At 41.5% G+C, this 2,561-nt stretch overlaps 1 non-coding gene across 1 annotated transcript; it reads right to left on the bottom strand.

The window, feature by feature from the left end:
• Positions 1 to 315: 315 nt before the first annotated feature.
• On the bottom strand, positions 316 to 387 carry TRNAA-UGC (transfer RNA alanine (anticodon UGC)). Its single transcript has one exon. It is a non-coding gene; the product is annotated as a tRNA-Ala (tRNA).
• Between the last annotated feature and the right edge of the window lie 2,174 nt (positions 388 to 2,561).

Here is a 2,561-nt window from a genome sequence, read left to right as displayed (position 1 = left end):
GAGGACTGAGAATCTTTGACAGTTACCATGTAAAGACTTTTTTTCCTTTCCTCTTAGAGAAAGATGAAATCTACAAGTTAACTAGTAATATCCCTATTGTACAGGTTGAATCTTTCAACAAATATTTTTTGAGCAATTGCTGAGTGTTGGCACCATATTAAGTGCTGGGAACACTGTGGTGAACATAAGTAATCCTGGTCCCTGCCCACATGTGGCTATTTACATTTTAATTAATTAAACATAAATAAAATTTAAAACTCAGGTCAGCACTTGCACTAGGCACGTTTTCCAAGGATTAAACAAGGAGAAATCAAATGGAGATGCTGGGGATTGAACCCAGGACCTCATACATGCAAAGCATGTGCTCTACCACTGAGCTACATCCCCATGTGCTCTAGCTGAGTTGTATTTGCTCAATAACTACATGTGGTTAGAGGCTATTGGGTTGGACAATGCCCATATAGAATAATTGCATTGTCATAGAAAGTTCTATTGAACTAAGCTGTTCTAGAGGGGGAGGCTGACATTGATCAAATACCTATACATAAAAATATAACTGCAATTATAGTAAGTACCGATCAGAAAGAATACCTGGTAACACAGGAGCATTTCATAGGGGGATTTGGCTTTTGTGACTAAGACATTTGAACTAAGATTTATTGAGTGGGAGTTAGGAAAGCCTGTGGTTAGATTAATTAAAGGGCTGTAAAGAGGTTAATGGCTGGGGCATAGAGATGGAGGGAAGGTTTGGGTGAGATAAAGAGGTAGAAGGACCACAGAGGAGCTTGTAGAAAGAGGATGAGAAAACTGAGGGGCTTAGTAATTTGACTGTCTAATCAGAAATAAAACCTGGATTTAAGTCTCTGCTGTGTAATAGATGTATATTCAAAGGACTTTGCCTCTGTAATTTACAGATCTCTTCTTGCTCCTTTCCTCTTTGGAAATCACCAAATTTCTCTCTACTAGATTATTTCTTCAGCATAAAAACATGCCATAACAATTTCCTTGTTAGACAAAACAAAACCAAGAAACCTTCCTACATCCCTCTTCAGCTACTTTCCCCATTTTTTTCCTGTTTTTATAGCAAAACTCCTTCAAAGAGTTGGCTATACTTACTACTTCCATGTCCTTTTTTCCTGTTTCTTGTTGAACCTCCTTGGCTTAGGCTTTCTTTCCCCTCATCATTTTCAGAAAAGTCAGCAATGACTTCCATGACTCAGTCCTTATCTTGTAGGATTTCTCAGCAGTACCCAATAAAATTGATCTTCCTCCTTCTTGGAGCACGTCTTCCTTGGCTGGACCGTTCTCCTTTGCATTTTGCCAGGGTGCAGTCCTGGACTGCCTTCATTTCTCTAAATGCATTAACTTACTAGGTAATTTCATCTAGTCCCACGATGTGATAGCTGATTTTGTGGTACCCAGTTGTTTGGTCAGACACCAATCTAGATGTTGCCGTGAAGGTATTTTTTGATGTGATTAACATTGAAATCAATAGACTTTGAGTAAAGCAGATTACCCTCCATAATGTGAGTGAGCTTCCTGCAATCAGTTGAAGGCCTTAAGAGAAAAGATTGAAGTCTCCTGCAGAGGAAAGCAGTGTGCCTCCAGACTCAAGACTGCAATGTGAAGAGTGCTGGAATTTCCAGCCTGCTGGCCTGTTCTGTAGGTTTCAGACTTGCCAGTCCCCAAATCCTGTGAGCCAGTCTCTCAAAATAAATCTCTTTTGGACTTCCCTGGTGTTCCAGTGGTTAAGACTCCACGCATCCAGTGCAGGGGGCACAGGTTCGATCCCTGGTTGGGGAAGTTGTGCATGCCGCGCAGCATGGCCAAAAAAAACCAAACCAAACCAAAAGTCTCTCTCTCTCTCTCTCTGTTTCTCTGGAGAACCCCAACATTATCTACAATGCAATATCCATGGCATTAAATAGCTTTTATATTTGACTTCCAGTTTTTATTTCTAGCCCTGACTTCTCCCCTGAATTCCAGATTTGCATACACACTGCCTACTCAAAATCTCCATTTGGATAACAGTAGGTATCTCAAACCACACTATGGATTTGTCCCAAACCATTGCTTTCCATCTCTCCCACTCCCATCTTTTCTCCTCCTCCCTGAGTATCCCGTCTTTTTGTTAAGGAGTGCCTTCATCTACCCAGGTGCCAAGGCCAAAACCCTGGAGTCATCATTGATTCTTCTCTTTGTTTTACATCCCTCATTCCATCCATCTGTAAAACTAACTAGCTTTATCTTCAAATACATGTTCTCACCTCACTAATCCAAACCTTCATCATCTCAGCTTGGACCACCCCAGTAACTTTCTGACTGGTCTGTGTTCCTCCACTCTGAGTCCCTGCCTTAGTCTGTTCTCCACACAGCAGAGCAATCCTTTAAGGATACAACTAGATCATTTCCCCCTCCTCTCTTGTGACACTTTGGCTTCTTATCACATTAAGAATGAACTCCAAAGTCCTGACTATGGCCTTTGGGATCTGACCCCTGGCTACTCCTCTGACCTGACTATCTACCACTTTCTTCCTCACTCACTGAGCTGTAGACACACT

The sequence above is a fragment of the Hippopotamus amphibius genome, chromosome 7, assembly GCF_030028045.1.
Source record: "Hippopotamus amphibius kiboko isolate mHipAmp2 chromosome 7, mHipAmp2.hap2, whole genome shotgun sequence".
NCBI lineage: Eukaryota > Metazoa > Chordata > Mammalia > Artiodactyla > Hippopotamidae > Hippopotamus > Hippopotamus amphibius.
This window is presented reverse-complemented; position numbering and strand designations above follow the sequence as displayed.